Source organism: Macaca thibetana, chromosome 13 (assembly GCF_024542745.1).
Source record: "Macaca thibetana thibetana isolate TM-01 chromosome 13, ASM2454274v1, whole genome shotgun sequence".
NCBI classification, from domain to species: domain Eukaryota; kingdom Metazoa; phylum Chordata; class Mammalia; order Primates; family Cercopithecidae; genus Macaca; species Macaca thibetana.
In genome coordinates this window covers 77,812,103-77,830,153 of record NC_065590.1, presented here as the reverse complement: position 1 = coordinate 77,830,153, position 18,051 = coordinate 77,812,103, and the positions used below count along the sequence as shown (strand labels likewise).

At 42.0% G+C, this 18,051-nt stretch overlaps 2 protein-coding genes across 2 annotated transcripts in view; one reads left to right on the top strand and one right to left on the bottom strand.

Moving 5' to 3' along the window:
- The window catches only part of ALK (ALK receptor tyrosine kinase), a 752,296-nt gene that overhangs the window by 225,460 nt on the left and 508,785 nt on the right, over positions 1–18,051 (bottom strand).
- LOC126933840 (protein FAM136A-like) overlaps positions 1–18,051 on the top strand; it is an 879,973-nt gene that overhangs the window by 395,943 nt on the left and 465,979 nt on the right. The gene's annotated exons all lie outside the window — the stretch shown is intronic.

Here is an 18,051-nt window from a genome sequence, read left to right as displayed (position 1 = left end):
ACCGCCTACGATTCAACTTCCTGATCTGAGGAAACTCTTTATCTTCTTAACAGAGCATGTTTTCTGCCAGGTTCAACCATAAATAAACCTATGAATCAAATTTGTCTCCTTTGGGTGAGATACGCGACATCCAGATGAAGGATCCAGAAGACCTGACTTTTTAATTCCACCTTTGTTGTTATTCACAGTTAACATTTATTGAACTCTTATTAAGTGGCAGACATTGTGTTAAGCACTTCATAAGCCATTATCTCATTTAACATTCACCCCTACCATATGAGGTAGGTCTATTATGATGAGGAAACAGAAATTCAGGAAAGTAAGATAACTTGCTCAAGATCATACAGCTCATAATAGAGGCTGTTTGAATTCAGGACCCAGACCTATCCAACTTCAAAACCACTGCTCTTAACTGCTACCTTTTATGGTCTCCTAACCCACAAGGAACGAGGCAAGCTTCTTTGGATCTCTGGGACTGTCTTTATATGCAAAGTAAGGGAGTACGTCTAGGGCTTTCCTTGGTCCATTCAGTTCTCACATGCTGTGGATCAATTCCCTACACACCCTTTGACCCCTGCGGCCTTTTCTACCCTACCTTCCATTCAGAGCTTCCCAGGGCTATACCCTCTTCCTATGGACCCCTAACATTTCACCCATGTGTCACGTCATGGTGGCCTAGCTGCTCATCACATCACCTGCTAGACTCCTCCACATTTTTCTACCTCATCTCTGGGTAAGTATGGATCTGAAAAAGAAATTAAGCCAAATAAAGACCAATTCCTAGGAGAGTAGCTTTGGAAACCAAGAAGCCTCAGAGACTGTATAACTAGAGGCAGAGAAAGATATCCTACCATTATCAAAGGAGAAAGAGTGAGTAGGCTACAGGTGGGCCTCGGAAGATTCCTGTAGGCAAAGGTACTCAGGGAAAGTCCTTTTTTTTTTCTTTGAGACAGAGTCTCACTCTGTCACCCAGGCTGAAGTGCAGTGGTGCCATCTTGGCTCACTGCCAACTCTGCCTCCCGGGTTCAAGCGATTCTCCTGCCTCAGCCTCCTGAGTAGCTGGGACTACAGGTGCATGCCACCACATCCAGCTAATTTTTTGTATTTGTAGTAGAGACAGGGTTTCACCGTGTTAGCCAGGATGGTCTCAATCTCCTGACCTCATGATCCACCTGCCTCGGCCTCCCCACAAAGTGCTGGGATTACAGGTGTGAGCCACCGGGAAAACCCTTCTTATAAGGCCTGCCAGGAGCTTGGGATGGAGTGGACTGTGAGGGACAATGAGACCGATGGAGCTCAGGATATGAGCCAGTGGGCGGGGAGCACATGACACTTCTCAGCCACCCTGAACCAATCTGCAGATTGTTAACCTGAAGTTAGGGTTCAATCGAAGTATATGCATATATTATAGAGACTTATAAAATATTTTTATTTTTATTTTAAAAGAGGCTTATGTAGTACTCTGATTTGAGAAATACTATCTAATCCATGATATGCACTGATGCCCTTGATCAAACTATTTTTTTTTCTCTCTGGACTTATTCTTTACATTTTTAGAAAAGTGGGGAATGGGCAGATGAGAATTTTTAGTTCTATGAGTTTCAGGCTGACAAGGGAGGCATTCTGGAGGCAGGCAGACCTTTCTGAGATTGCTGCCCCAGCTGACAGCCTCAAGGTCACCAGGCTTGAGAATGCTCATTTAGAAAAAAGATCAAGAAAAGAACAGAACTTGCTGATTTTTCCTTGGAATGCAATTTCCCAGGGAGAAGGGAACATACAGGCATTTGTTTCTAGGGGCTGATTTATTTCCGTAGCTTTCATATCTCAATCCACACCTATCTCTGAAGGCAAAGAACACCAGGGACTTGTTTTGTTGTAGTTTGCATTCTGGAGACAATGGAGATGCCATCTCCTCAGTGAACAATAATGTAAGTGAAGGAGAGACACAGATGGGCGAATCTGATAACATGCAACCCAAGGAGTGAGCCATATTTATTCTTGTCACCTCTAAAATGCCACTCGTCTTGCTTCCCACCTGTCCTCAATATATGCTTCACTATTAGCTTCTAGTAAGGGAAGAGAATAGGCCATCTTTTAGTGTATTTACCCAGCCAGAAGAGAGTGTTATCTAAGATCATCTTTGACCTTCCTTTTTCTCCTTCTACTGTCTCTTCAGAGAGCTTGTTCATTCTCACAGTCTCAATGTTGCTTTCTGTGGGGAGGACTCTCAAATCTTCAGCTCCTGCTCTGGTCAGGCTCACGGGGCCATTGGCACTGTTTCCTGCCGCTTGGAACCATTTCTGCAAGGATGCCCTCCATTACACGGAGCCCCCTTCAATCCATCAGCCCATCCCTCTATCCATTATTCCACTTTCCTCCAGAGGGGAGGACACAATTCACAAGCCCAGAGCTTCCTTAATCTCCTTTAATCCAAGAAGATGCTCTTGGACCACTAGCCTTATAATGATCACCATTGGCTGAGCCAGAGGCTCCCATCAAGCCTCATCCCCTTCTTCAATGACCTGGGACTGTGGTGCAATATTTTTGCTGAGTTTTGCTTTTCTTTGCTAAGATTCTTATCTGTGTCCTTGATTCCTAGTGGGCTTTCCACCTGCCTTCTTGCTCCCTTGGTGACCCCAGACCTATTCTGCTCCTTGAGCTCAGGGTTCAAGGGTTCATTTCTCTACCCCATTACCCGTTTCTGTCTTCTCTGATTGCCTGCACTCTGTGCGCCCTGTTTGGCTGCTCATCTTTTCTCTGCTTGGACCTTGACCTGGGTCAAGAACTTCCAGTTTCACTCTTTCTTGAGTCTTTATCTTAATCATATACATCATTAAACATATGCTCAACCTTCATAATTTATAGCTTATGAACCCTTGGAGGGTTTAGTCACACATTGCTTAACAATGAGGATACATCTGAGAGATGCATCTTAAGGAGATTCTGTCATCATGGGAACCTCATAGAGTGTACTTACACAAACCTAGATGGTGTGAAAGGAAAATATCTTGGTCCCCCAAGATCACTGAGGAAAACTCAAGTTGGAAACTGCCTCGGGCAAACCTGCCTCCAATTCTATTCAAAGTCACTCCTCTGCTCACTGAGATAGATGCATATGTGATTTGCCTCCTTTGGAAAGGCTAATAAAAGAATGTAGCCCTTTGTGTACACCCTTTGTATAATTGTGACCTGGAAGCTCCTGTCCCACCTTCTGCCTTTGCTTCAAGTTGTCCCGCCTTTCTAGACTGAACCAATGTACTTTTTACATATATTGATTGATGTGTCATGTCTCCCTAAATGTATAAAAGCAAGCTGCGCCCTGACCACCTTGGGCATATGTCATCAGGACTTCCTGAGGCTGTGTCATGGGCACGTCCTCAACCTCGGCAAAATAAACTTTCTACTACACACCTAGGCTATATAGTATGGCCTATTGCTCCTAGGTGGCAAACATGTACAGCATGTTACTGTACTGAATACTGTAGGCAATTGTAACACATGGTATTTGTGTATCTAAACATAGAAAGGTACAGTATAAATAAAGCATAAAAGATTTAAAATGCTACATCTGTGTAAGGCACCTACCATGAATGAACCTTGCAGGAGTGGAAGTTGGTGAGTCGGTGAGGAGTAGTGAGTGAGGGTGAAGGCCTAGGACATTACTGTACACTCCTATAGACTTTAGCAACACTGGACACTTAGGCTACACTGAATTAATAAAAAATATTTTTCTTCAATAATAAATTAACCTTAGCTTACTGTAACTTTGTTACTTTATAAACTTAATTTTTTGACTTTCTACTCTTGTAGTGACACTTAGCTTAAAACACAAATACATTGTTCAGCTGTACAGAAGTATTTTCTTCTTTATGTCCTTATTCTGTATGCTTTTTTCTATTTTTTATATATTTTAATTATTTTTATTACTTTTTAAACTTTTTTGTTAAAAACTAAGACACAAGCATGCACATTAGCCTAGGCCTACACATGGTCAGGATCATCAATATCACGGTTTTCCACCTCCACATCTTGTCCCACTGGAAGGTCTTCAGGGACAATAACATGCATGGAGCTGTCATCTCCTGTGATAACAGTGCCTTCTTCTGGATATCTCCTAAGGGCCCCGCCTGAGGCTGTTCTAGAGGAGCTGTCACTCTGTTTAGAAATATGTCCATGGTGGATTGCTTGCTTTATTTCCTTTCTTCATCACAGAGTTGCTTGTAAGCAGATAATGCACGGTGAACATTCCTCTCTATTAAAAAAAAAAACAAAAAACAAAAAAACTTTTTCATGTTTTCAAACTTTTTTCTTTTTTAAGAAAGAGATGGGGGTCTTGCTATGTTGCTCAGGATGGTTTCTAACTCCTAGCCTCAAGTGACCCTCCTGCCTCAGTCTCCCAAGTAGCTGGAAGATGTCTTCAAACTTTTTGAGGACCTTGTTGAGGTCTGGAAAATAAATCCTTCATTGTGAATTTTCTTGGGAGTTCTTCTTTTTCTTCTCATGCAGTTTCCTTTTCTCTTGCCTGTTCTTCAGCTATGCACTCCTGTTCCAGTTCCAACAACTCATTAGTCAATTCGTCAGGAACCACTTTTAGGAGTTCCTCAATGTCATTCTCATCCACACCCACGTTAAAGTTATTTGCCATCTCAGCTACAGCCTTGTTGATTTTTGCAACCTCCTCATCCTTGGCAAATCCTTTGAAGTCATGGATGAGGCTCTTCTGTAGATGCCACTCATACACTCTTTGGTGAGACACCAGCCCAAGTGCAAGCAAGGTTCTTGATGCAGTCATAGATGTTGTAATCCTTCCAGAATTGCATCAGTGTCATCTCAGTGTCTTTCTCAGCTTCAGCAATAGCCTGTCCAGGTAGTAGGTACAAATGTCCTGTCCAGGTAGTAGACCTTAAGAGCTGCTATAAGTCTTTGATCCATTGGTTGGACCAAAAAGGTGCTATGTGAAGGGAGAGACACCATTTTGATATTGGGATGAAAATCACCAATAAAAGGGGGATGTGCAGGAGCATGATCAATAGTGAACAAAATCTTGAAAGGTATGTTACTCTCCAAATAGTACTTCTCCATTTTACTGAGACAGCAATTCAGGAGGGCATCTTGGAGGAGGAGCTGGGTCATCCATGACTTCTAATTGCTCCCGTAGTACACTGGCGCTGTGTGCTTATAGATATGCCAGAGGGCCCTGGGGTTTTCACTGTGCCAGGTCACAAAGGGATTCCATCTTTAGCCTGCACCATTGCTTCCAAGCAAGACTGTTGTCCTGTCTTTAAAAGCCTTGAAAGCTGACATTGACTTAGTCTCCTTATGGATAGAAGTCCTTTCAGGCATCCATTTCCAAAGGAGGGAGATTTCGACCATATTGAAGATTTTCTCTGGCAAGTAATTGTTCCCCACAATCAGCTTATCTAGTTTGAAAATTTTTTTCAGCTGCCTTCATATCAGCATATGCAGACTCACCACTCACTTTCACATTATGTGATGAATAGTGATTCTTGAATCATTTAAACCATCTAGAGCTAACAGTAAATTCAACATCACAGTCAGGTCCAGCCTTGTTTTTTCAACATTGGAAACAAGCTTTTTGCTTTGGCCATGGTTGTCATGGTGCCGAGATGGATATACTTCTGTGTCTGGTCTTTAATCCAAATCATAAGAAGTTTCTCCATAACTGCTATAGATCCTTCTAGAATTTTGTTTGTCTCCTTGCCTTCAATGAAGCAGATCCTTTAATAGCTTCCATCACTTTGTTCTTGTTCTTCAAGATCATAGCTATGGTGGCATGCAACATGCCTGACAGGCAAGCAATAACCATCACTGATTTCCACCTTCGTAGTCCTTAATCACTTTTAATTTTGTTTCCAGGTCAATCACTTGACTTGGCCGGTTACTGGCAATGTCAGCAGTGGATTTTGCATGCTTAGGAGCCATGATGAACAAAACAACATGAGATTAAATCAAGCACAAGAGAAAACGACACCGTCAAGAGACATGGTAAACACAAGACAGATGAGGCTGCTGTTGGGGTAACATGGCATATGTTTTACAGTAAACTCTTTCTTTATAAGTAGAAAGAACATACTCTAAAATAATAATAAAAGTATAAAAGTATAGTATAGTAAATACAGTTGTTTATTATCCTTTTTTTTTTTTTTTTTTTTTTTTTTTTTTTTGAGATGGAGCCTCACTCTGTCACCCAGGCTGAAGTGCAGTGGCATGATCTTGACTCACTGCAACCTCTACCTGCCGGGTTCAAGTGATTCTCCCGCCTCAGCCTCCCAAGTAACTGGGACTACAGGTGCACACCACCACATCTGGCTGATATTTATTTATTTATTTTATTTTGTTTTTAAGACAGAGCCTCGCTCCTTCGCCCAGGCAGGAGTGCAGCAGTGCAATCTCGGCTCACTGCAACCTCCACCTCCCGGGTTCAAGCAATTCTCCTGCCTCAGCCTCCCAAGTAGCTGGGACTACAGGCACCCACCACCATGCCCGGCTAATTTTTTGTATTTTTAGTAGAGATGGGGTTTCACCATGTTGGCCAGGCTGGTCTCGAACTCCTGACCTCAGGTGACCCACCTGTCTCAGCCTCCTGTAGTGCTACGATTACAGGTTTGAGGCACCGCACCCGGCCTAATTTTTATATTTTAGTCGAGACGGGGTTTCGCCATGTTGACCAGTCTGCTGAATTCCTGACCGCAGGTGACCCACCTACCTTGATCTCCCAAAGTGCTGGGATTACAGGCATGAGCCATCGTGCCCAGGCCTGTTTATTATCATTATCAAGTATTATGTACTGAACATAATTGTATGTGCTATACTTTTATCCAACTGGCAGTGAAATAGGTTTATTTACACCAGCATCATCACGAACACGTGAGTAACGCGCTGCGTTATGAGGTTAGGATGGCTACAACAGCACTAGGTGATTGACAGGAAGTTTTTAGTTTCATTATAGTCTTATGGGACGATGGTTGTGTATGCGGTCTGTTGTTAACCAAAATTTTTTGTGGCACGTGACTGTATTGGAAGAACCCCTTACTATCTTCACATTTTAAAGAAAGGAGTTAAATTGGATGACCTCTAGGAGCTCTTACAGTTCTGAAATACTGTGACTTAAAAACACTAGAAGACCACTTAGCTAAACTCTCATTTACAGGCAAAACAGACCCAGAAATTGAACATAACGGGACAGCCTGGAGACTGAACTGGGATTCCAACTTTGGTCTTTTGAGTCCCGATTCTTGCCAAAACCCTCTGCTTTGCCTTCATTGTTTCCTTCTCTCCCTGCAAGTAGGTCCAAATAGGCCCCTGGCCATCTGTCAGATGGCTGTGTATTTGGAAATAAGAAAGAAAATAAAAGACCCTTGCTCCCAGCCCATTCCTTGCATTAGTGGCTTCAAGATGACATTGGGAATGTGCAACCCACTTACGAGAACAAACTATTTTTAAGTACTTGAGCACATTGATTGTTTGTGTGTGAGTGGCACCACTAATTACAAGTAAGTCCTGTCTATTTATTAAAGCAGGTCCCTTTCAGACAGTTCCCGCATGCAAACGATCCTTCCCCACAATTAGGACAAATTAGCAAGATTTTACTGAACTAATGAGACAATGTTTGTGAGACTTGTCTTTATGTTTTCCAGGCTGTTTTGACACAAGAGTCTATAATTGGGATCCTGAAACTGCCATATTTAAGGAAGGCTGCACAAGAAGGGAGATTATCAAATCTTCTAGTCATTCCAGAGAATGTCATGTGGAGGTGTGGCTCCAGGCCCAGGAGCATGCAAATGCATGCATGGATACATAGGACATGTGTGCACACACATGCACAGATATGCAGACACCCCACACACATGTATACACACACATCAAACAGGCTCTAGTTTGCAATTAAGCTTCTTCTTCCCTCACTATAAGTGACCATCCAGAATGCCATAGTCTGAAATCTTACGTGATTCATGAGGGATATTAATAAATAAAGCAAAAATAACAGCAGATACTCTTTATTGCAAAACAGGTTTTTGCTTTGTGTTAGCAACTATCTTCACGATCTTCCAAGAGAAGTATTATTATCCTGATTCAATAGAGGAAGGCACTGATGCTAGAGTCCCAGGTACACAGCTAGTAGACTAGGTTGGCATTCAAACTCATTATTTTTCTACTGTATCCCTAAAGCACATTCTTTATCTCCAATCCAGTGTCGCCTACCGAAGCTCTATTTGGTCACCTAGCCAGGTATGCTCTCCTTAAGAACTCTTTCTATCCTTCTAGCATAAGATGGAGACAGTGAGCAAGGAGTTACCTTAGAATCATACTGTGTTGCTTCAATCCATTAGGTTTGGAAAACACAGGCTCCCCAATCAGAACTACCCAGTTAAAGCTATGATTAATTTTATGTGCCAACATGACTGGGCTAAGGGATACCCAGATAGCTGGTATAAATGTTATTTCTGGGTATGTCTATGAGGGAGTTTCATAAGAGATTAGCATTTGAATCAGTAGACTGAGTAAAGAAGGCCTGCCCTCACCAATGTGGGCAGGCATCTCCTAATCATTGAGTGCCTGAATAAAACGAAAAGGTGGAGGAAGGTCAAATTATCCTTCTCTCTTCTTGAACTAAAACATCCACGTTTTCTTGCCCTTGGACATCAGAGCGTTTGGTTTTCGGGCCTTTTGAGTTCTGAGACTTACACCAATTCCCCCCCGGCAACCCCGCCCCCACCCTGGCTGTATTTCTCAGGCCTTCAGCCTTGGACGGGGAGTCACACCATCAGCTCCCCTAGATCTCTGGCCTTCGGATCCCGATTACATTAAATCACCAGCTTTCCTGCTTCTCCAGTTTGCAGGCAACATACTGTGGGACTTATCAGCCTCTATAATCATGTGAGCCAATTTCCATAATAGATATGCTTTCATATGTCTATATATGGCCTACTGGTTCTGTTTCTCTGGAGAACTCTGAGTGAATACAAGGACATAGGCCCTAAGGCTACATGTCGGGAGTGGCTGGAGGGTTGGATGGGCACAGAGTCTTGTCTCTGGGTCTTCCCAGTCTCTGCAAGATCTATGAATACTTGTATCCAAATCAAACAAGAAGCCAGGGGCTTTGGGGAACAAGATTAGGGAAAGAAACTCCAATTTGCAGGAGACCCATCTTTTAGTTATTTCTTCAAGTACCTCATTCATGATTTCAGATATCATGAAGTCCCCTTCTTGTTTCTAGAAATATCAAATGTGGCATCCAAGGGCCAGGCTTCAGGGATCTAGTTCTGAGTTTTTCGAAGGCTATTTTCTAAGCGTTTAGCATGATTAACAGAAGACGTTTCTATAAAAATCATTAAGGAAAGTGAGAATTTTCAGATACCATCAGACTTTGGGGATAGTGTCAGGAAGCACAAAAAATCTCATTTTGGTGGCTCTTGTAGAAAGAATACCCAGGATATTAGATCCAGGCTCGGGCTCCAGACACTACTCCTTTTGGCTCTGTAGACTCACTTCCCAGGATGCAACATGAAGTACTACAGTAGTCAGAGGGATATGGGTTCAAATCCAGACTCCCCAACCAATAGCTACATGACCTTGTGCTGATTACTTAACCAAGCTCTCTGAACTTCAACTTTTCCATCTGTAAAGTGGGATTAGACAAAAGCTTCTTATTGTATCCCCAGCATCTGGCTCAATGCCTGCCTCATATATGGCATGTAGTCAATAAATATTTGCTCATTAAAAAAGAATGAGTGAACTTTTGTTTTATAGATGTTTGATGCTTTTTTTTTGACATGGAGTCTAGCTCTGTCACCCAGGCTGGAGCGCAGTAGCGCAATCTCGGCTCACTGCAAGCTCTGCCTCCCAGGTTCATGCCATTCTCCAGTAGCTGGGACTACAAGCGCCCACCACCACGCCCGGCTAATTTTTTTTGTAGTTTTAGTAGAGATGGAATTTCACCATGTTAGCCAGGATGGTCTCGATCTCCTGACCTTGTGATCCACCTGCCTCGGACTCCCGAAATGCTGGGATTACAGGCGTGAGTATTTGAAGCATTTTAAACATTCAAGCGGGTCAATAAATGTAAGTATCCTTTCTTTGCTTTGCTAATCAACTCTTGAAACATTTTCTCCTTCCTTTCCTCAAAATGAATGAATCTGTTCTTGAGCTATCCTGAGAGCCAAACTTGTATTGTAAAGCAAGTTCTGTAGAACAGAAAAAGAACAAAGATTCATAGACCATAGAGTTTCATCCATAAGAGAAAGCCCTAGTATGGAAAGGAGACCCAGAGATCCTCTGATCTAATCACTTAGTTCACCAGATAAAGAGACCGGTGGAGAGGAAAATGACTTGCCCAAAATCACACGGCTAGTGAGTGAAAGGGTGTGTTTATTCCAAGGCAAGCCTATTTTTACTGATAAAATAGCTTCTAACCTACATCCTGTGATCACCAAGTGGACAATTTCCTACTGAAATAAAAAACCCAGATAGGACATCAGGAAGAGAGACTTCCTCAGGGCTATCCTATCCTTTGTGCCTCAAGTACATAAGGAGGAGTGGAATAGCTGTGCTCTATTCTTGCATCTGCTAAGTATAATATGACCGTCCCAAGGACTGTATTCTAGCATAACAGCATGCTTTAGACCCGAATGCATTTACCCTAGTGACTGAGCTTATAAATTATGCTGCAGAACATGTTTATTATCATAGTTATTTTTTGTGAATATAGTTACAATTCTATTTGTGAAAATTGACATAAGAGGCCTCTAAGCTTCACACCCCTGGGGCATGGCACCCCTTTAAGTTCATGCTTCCTGGCTTGCTTCCCTTATGCTTTACTTACAGCCCATAAAAAGTTTACTTTTACTGATTGGATTCGATTAGTCCTTTAACATTTTGATTTGAGTAAAACCACCAAGAGCTAGATTTCCCAGTCCATGACCTTTGAGGGTTAACCCTGCAGTTAAAAAAATATTCACCCAGACCAGAAAGCAGTCAACCTCTTACATGCTCTGTCTGGTCTAACTCCTGATGTTTTCCAATCCCTACTCCCCAGTACTCCTTGGGGATTCCTGGGACCAGAAAACCTAGCCCCGAGGTCCAAGTTTTTATGCTCTCTACTCTCTTGTTTTTACAACTAAGGAGTCTAGAGGAAAACACGGACTTTATAACAGATACGTATAATCTTTCTTTTTCTTCTACATATTTATTTTTAAAACATTTTTAAAGAGGTAGGGGGTACCAGTGCAGATTTCTTACATGCTTATGTTAAGACTGTACCCACAAAGTAATTTTTCAGTCCTTACCCCTCTCTTATCCTCCTACTTTCTGGGGTCTCCAGTGTCTATTATTCCACTCTGTGTATCCGTGTGTACCCCCTGTTTAGCTCTCACATATAAGTGAGAACATGTGGTATGTGATTTTCTGTTTCTGAGTTATTTCACTTAGGATAATGGCCTCCAGTTCCATCCATCTTGCCACAAAAGACATGATTTCATTTTTCTTATGGCTAAATAGTAGATATTTTATAGTCTTTCTTTTTAAATTATGCTACTAAGAGGTGAGTTTCTTTGCATTGGGTTGTACAGGAAAATAGAGACTAAAGGCTAAAAAAAAGTACATCCAGAATTAATACATTAATTTCTTGATCACTCATTCACTCATATATTCATTCATCATTGAAAAATTATTTTTAAAGTGTGCATAATATGCAAAGCAGTGGCCTTTACAGGTGAGAGGGTATGGTAGAAATATAAAAAATACATAATCTGTGCTCTCAATAACCCTATATTCTTGTGCAGAAGACAAGATATTTTATTTTATTTTTTATTTTACTTTATTTTATTTTGAGACAGGGTCTCACTCTGTCGCCCAGGCTGGAGTGCAGTAGTGCAATCTCAGCTCACTGCAACCTCCACCTCCCGGGTTCAAGTAATTCTCCTGACTCAGCCTCCTGAGTAGCTGGGATTACAGGTGCCCGCCACCATGCCCAGCTAATTTTTGTATTTTTAGTAGAGACGGGGTTTCACCATGTTGGCCAGTCTAGTCTCAAACTCCTGACTTCAAGTGACCACCCACCTTGGCCTCCCAAAGTGCTGGGATTACAGGCGTGAGCCACCACGCCTGGCCAAGATGTTTATTTTCCCATGTGCTTATAATACAAGGAGTTCCCAAATGAGAATTATCAATAAAGCCTTCATGACCTTGCAGCATGACTTGGGACGTGTTAAGCAGAGATGGGAAGTGAGGGCCTTCCGGGTGGACGAACAAGCACATAGAAAGGTTACAGAGTTGGAGAGGCCTGAAGATTGGCTAAAAATGTGGTGTGAACCTGCCTGGCTGGAATGGAGATCGGATATACAGGATTAGTGTGATACAAAGTGCGAATGGTCATTTGTAAGGACCTTAACTGCTCTATGAAGAAGTTTGATTTTCATAAGGAATGAATGAGAAGCTTATAAGGTTTATCACTGGGAAAGTTATATAAATAAAATAGTCCATAGGAAAAATATTTTGGCATTAGAATATTTAGGGGTGAGAGGACTGTAAAGACTGGAGACACCTGGGGAAGCTACTGCAGGAGTCAAGCTTTAAGAGGAGAAAGTTTGAACCAATATGCATGCTGACAGTTTCTCTAGAAAGGTAGAGACTGGCCGGGTGAGGTGGCTTATGCCTGCAATCCTAGCACTTTGGGAGGCCAAGGTAGGCAAATCACTTGAGCTCAGGAGTTTGAGACCAGCCTGGGCAATATGGCAAAACACTGTCTCTACTAAAAATACAAAAACTAGTTGGGCATGATGGCCCACCTGTAGTCCCAGCTACTCAGGAGGCTGAGGCAGGAGGATCACTTGAACTAGGGAGGACGAGGCTGCTGTGAGTTGAGATGGTGCCACTGCATTCCAGCTTGGGTGACAAAGTAAGACCCTGTCTCAGAAAAAAAAAAAAAAAAAGGTGGGGACCACAACTGCAAGCTCCAATGCACCATACAAATCCAACTTTTGATTTTAATGAACAATGAGGTTCAGATCTTCTCCAACTCCTGTAACGTAGGTACTAAAGCTAGTCAGTAGACAGAAGTGAAGCTATCTTAAATAGAACAAACTTTTACAGATATTTGAAGGTTTTAAAGGCTACTTAGAATTGGTCAGAGAAATCCCTGAGCACCCCCAGGCATCAGTTTCATGCTGAGGAGCCTCTTCCAAGTTCATTACCATCTTTATTCAGCAGTTATTCACATTTGAGGAACGCATTCTGGCGGAGGACTGATTTTTCCTTCCAGCCTCCCCCACCCTGAGTTTGTGAAACTGGAGCCTCCTAACATAGCTGGTTCAAAGGAGGGAAAAAGCTTTCCTGCTTAACATTCTGCAAACAGCATGGGCAAATCTCCGAAGTCAATCATCATGAATGAAGCCATTTAAGAGTGGGGCCCGCGACTCCTCTGTGTGGATGAATAAGCAGGCGGAGTGGATCCTAGGCAGAGGAGACTGCAGGCAACTCTCTTTCTGCTTTGTCACCCTTTATGACCCGCCTTGCGGTTCCAGCGTCCTTCACGGAATGCCTTGCTTTGCAAAAAGAAACAGATAATAACCACAGAGAGGAGAAATGCTAGCTCTGCAGCCTGTTATTTAAAAAGTCTGGAGAAAGAGAATGCTAGCCAGACCTTACTTTTGCTCGACATAGCTTGCCCCCTCTGCTTTGTGATTACATGCTCGGGGAGGTCGCATACTCTCTCTATCACAGCACTTGTCAGGAAAAGCAATGGCCAGGAGCTGCTGGTGGCTCTCGACCTCCCTGACTCCACGCCATCATTACATGTTCATCCCAGGACGGCTGTGGCAAAATAGGATCGTTGGTTCTATACATCCTAGCTTCCAAAGGGGAGACTGGCTCCAATCCGTTCCCTAAGACAATGGACATCCTCTGCTGGTACTGGAAGCTGCAGCCCCTTCAATCCACAAGGCCAACATAGCAGTGAGTGGCAAATCTATCCAGACTGAGTGCAGGCAGGAGGCTGCCTTTGGTGAGCCTTAGTTTAGCTCCAAGTGCCAATGCTTGACTGTGCAGAGAAAGTAATACTGAGTGTTGACTTGAGCGATAGGGGTAGAAAAGAGAGTCTTGGTACTCATTTCAGCTCCATTATTGAGTCACCAGCACAATGTGTACTCATTCATTCCACATTTGTTGAACACCTATCATGTGTCAGGAAGCATGCCGACAGCTGAGAACATTGAGAAGAATGAGACTCCTGAGGGACGCGCTAGTAGAGGAGGCATTTGGAAAGCCATTTGATCTCTCTGAGCCTGTTTCCTTTAAAAGCACAGGCATGGACAATATTTCTAAGGCCTCTTTCCACTCTAACAGTCTGCAATTGCAATTCTATGATTGACCTCTGACTCTCTACTCCCACCAGATAAACACCAGATTAGAGATGTGACTCCCAGCTCACTGTGTCATGTTCAGCCTGACTGCGTCCTATATCTCAGAGAGACCAGAGCGTCTGCTTCAGGCATGAGATTCCTAAGTGCCAGCCATTGGTTAGGCATCCTGTGTACCTCTGCCCAGATCACAGTCACTGTGGGGATAAAGAAGAACCCTTGAATTTAACTCTTTCTCCAGAGCCCCATTCTGCAAATCAGAAACTCGACAGAATACCCCACCGTAATGTCTTGAGGAAGAACTTTTGTTTGCTAGAAATTCTAGAAAAGCAATTCATTTCACAGCTAACCTCTCTTTTTCTTAACCTCCAGGAGTGCTTGGAAGTAGCAGTTAGGTTGTTTCCATTCTGGAATTTACCCAGACAACTCCATTTTGATAACGCCTCTCCAGTGAGGCTCCCTGGGCTTTTTCCATGAGGACAGGCAAAGGAATCAGAGTCTGAAGACCAAAGCCAGGTAGTGTTTTTGGAGCTTGTAGGTAAGGTAGGTGTGACTCCACCTTTCTAAGTCAGAATTACAGAATTAAAAGGCTTCAAAGAACGTTAGTGATATCAAAGTCATTTTCACAAGAACCTAATAGTTCCCAGCAAACTCAAGTGAGTTCCAGGAGGGTTTCTTGGGTCTCCTGACTTTCTCACTAATAGAAAACACAGTCTCCTTGGCCAGAGAAAGAGCCTTATGAATGACTGACTACATGAGCCCAATTGGTGGCGTTCTACTCACTCAGAAGAAACCTCATCCCTGATCCTATGGGGAAGCCTCTCTAGTCCAGGCTTCTTTTATTAGGTTGGTGCAAAAGTAATGGCAGTTTTGCCATTACTTTTGCACCAACCTAATACAAACAATGAGGACTGCCTTGGCCTTGGTAAGTTGGGTGCTTCCTGAGGTGCTAGTCTGACTCTCTATTTTCTATCTTCTCTAACACTTCCTGAAGAAATGCTTAATGAAAGCAAATGCAGCTCAATAATTTTTGTTTAGTTGTTTTTTTTTTCTTTTTGAGACTAGTTAGGCACCTTTACAACAAGCTTATCATATGGAAATAAGAAATGCCAGTGAGAACTCTTGCCAGCTGCTATTTCTTCTTGAGAGTCCTCACCTAAAGAAAGGAAGCATTTGGCATGGCCTAGGGTTATTGTTCCTTAAGGGGTCTAGGTTTTACTCTTCCTACAGATATTAGAAATCCTTCATCTTAAAAGCTTTTTCAGGAACTGCTTGAGGAACAGTGCCTGAGTCTATGAAAACTTCAAACCTCAATCCTAATAACACTTGATATGTTTTTTTTTTCCAGCATCAATTCTCTGTTCAGCCTAAGAGATCTTACCTTGAAATGTCATCAACAATACCAGGGGAGATGAGCATGGGTGAGGACTGCTCTCCATAGTTTTAAGAAAGAGAAATAGAGGGCATATTCATGCCAGAAGAAGGAGAAAGAATTATTTTTTTTCTCTCTTAGCAGAAAGAAAGAAAAGTGGCAGTCAATCATAAAACACCTCTTATGTGCCTCAACTATAATGGAACTAGGTTCTTTCATATCTTCCATATGTCATTTCATTTAATTCTAAAAGAAAAAGGAGGAAGAGGAGGAGAAAGAAGGAGGAGGAAGAGGAACCTGAGACTTGAAAGAAACTGGAATTTGCCTGTGAGCCCTTTGACTGGTAAGAGATAAAACCAGAATTTGTACCAAGATTGAAACCCCAAAGCCCTTGCTCTTTCCACCACATTGCATTGACCTAGCCAACAATGTGGGTCCTTCAGTGACTAATCCCATTGCAGCAGACAGTGTCCAGTGGGGAGCTGGTTAGCCGAGTGAAGGCTTGGATCATGCCACAGGTGGCCTCAGCTTGAATCTCTAATCAAGGCGGCAACTTGCTATTGGTAACAGGATGTGTCTTTAGAAGTACCTCTTCAATTTTCTCCGCTTCTTCATGATCAAGCTGGTGTTTACTGGGCAAATAATCTGAGCAATAAAACTGCCATAAACTGCAGCAGCACAAGCTAATAGAAAAATGCACATTGCAGAGGAAAAAGGCACAGACAAGAATAATGATACCCCTTTTCTCATACTTAAGAAAAATTAAGAAGGGGTGAGTGACCCCTTAGGACACTGAGGGACCCTCCTAGGGAGGAGGTTTTGGCTGCATTTACCTTATATACATGGGCGTATAAACACATTCTCATATGTTTGCACTAAGAATGACAAGCGAACAAAGGGAACACAGAAAGGAGGAGGCTATGTTCTCCTTATAAAATATTAAAACAATACGGATAAGCCTAGCATTTTCTTTGACCAGTAGACTCCCTCCTTCCCCTTCCCCTTCCCCCTTCTATCCCTAGAGGTAGCCATCGTATAAAGTTTGAAATATATCTTTTCAGGCCTTTTTCTTATGTATCACACATAAATATGTATTCACAGAAATGTTCACAAGGAGAATAAATTCACATGTTACATGGGTAATGAAAATGTAATTCTAAACAAGAAAGAGAAAGAGAGAAAGGTAAAGTGGAACTTAAAAGATAAAGCTTAGTTTTGGAAGGAAGTTATTGATTACAAATTTTTGGAGTGTCCAATAGATCAATGTATTTGTCAAAAACAGACTCAGGTACAATCATGCTATGAATGGCTTATCTAACCTGATTTTCTTAACAATACTACATCAAAAATGACCAATCTAAAAATAGCCAGGCTGACAAATTATGCAGAAATCAAGTAGCACAAAAGAATACTACTATAATGTGGCACTAAAATAAACTCAAAGGGAAGACTTTTTGCAAATTCCAGAGACCTTAGCACTACATTTTCTGAATATCGTGGCTACATAATAGCCATTGATTTAATTTAATGAATTTAGGATTAAGGTTGTTCTTGTATATTATGATTACCATTAAGGCAAAGGAACTAATTAGCAAAGTCAAGAAGGTTGCCATGAAGGTACATCAATCAGCCTGAAAGCAAAATGCAAAAGGGGTGAGAATAGCAGTGTGCTTATATTCTTAAGCTTCTGGTCTCTAAGAGCTTAATTATTTGTACATTCAATTACAATTCATTCATTCAGCCAGAACCTGTATCCCAAGCACTATCCTAGGTGCTAGAGACACAACGGCAGCATGATGGAGTGGGAAGACCATGGACTTGAGAGAAAGACATTTGGTTTGTATTCTTGGAACCAATATTTACTAATGGTAACATTTTAGGCAAATCACTTAACCTCATAAACCATGGTTTTCTCACCAGTGGAATGGTGATAATAATTAACTTTCTATTGAGGATACCATAAATAAAATTCACAGACCTCCAGGCATAGATTAAATGCAGGCAGAAACTATTATTTGAATACTGACCCTATTCTAAAGGCATTCACTGTCTGGTATGGGAGACAGAAAAATAAAGAATTGCAAAGGGATTCTACTTTTGAATGGTAGAATGAGGAGCCCTGCATATCTGCTCTCCTGTGAAACAAGCATAACTGGTAAAAATTATTTTTTAGAAACACAATCACTTAAAGTCTTTGGAAATTGTCCTAAGGTAATATAGCAAATGAAAAAAAAATAAGAAAAGCTACTAAAACTCATTAAGAACAGTGAGAATTTGTAACATTGGGACCATGACCTGCTCTCT